Source organism: Cicer arietinum, chromosome 7 (genome assembly GCF_000331145.2).
Source record: "Cicer arietinum cultivar CDC Frontier isolate Library 1 chromosome 7, Cicar.CDCFrontier_v2.0, whole genome shotgun sequence".
Classification (NCBI taxonomy): Eukaryota; Viridiplantae; Streptophyta; class Magnoliopsida; order Fabales; family Fabaceae; genus Cicer; species Cicer arietinum.
The window spans coordinates 61,230,664-61,231,084 of record NC_021166.2 but is presented as its reverse complement, the minus strand read 5'-3'; positions in this window follow the sequence as shown (position 1 = coordinate 61,231,084).

Here is a 421-nt window from a genome sequence, read left to right as displayed (position 1 = left end):
ATTGACCTTGTTGATATTAAACAAGGAGGATTCAACACTGAAGAAATGTTTGAACAACTTGGTTGTACCTCTTTCTTCAAAATCAATGAACCACAGTACCCACGTCTAGTAAGGGCCTTTTATGCCGCTTCAAAAGGATCTAAAGGGATGACTAATTTCAGTATGGTACTGAAAGGGGTTCATATGGAAATTAATCCCACCACACTATGTCAAATACTTGATATACGTAATGAAGGAGCTCACTGCCTATCTGAGACATGGTATTCACAGTGTGTCATCACTAGGACCTATGTGCTCCAAAACACCCTCATCAAACCTCCTAAACCGTTGGTAGCCTCCAACCTCGTCCCCTTGTGTCGCATCCTTCACAATATATGTGTCCACTCCATCACTCCCCGGGCTGGCAGTTTTGAGAAAGTCA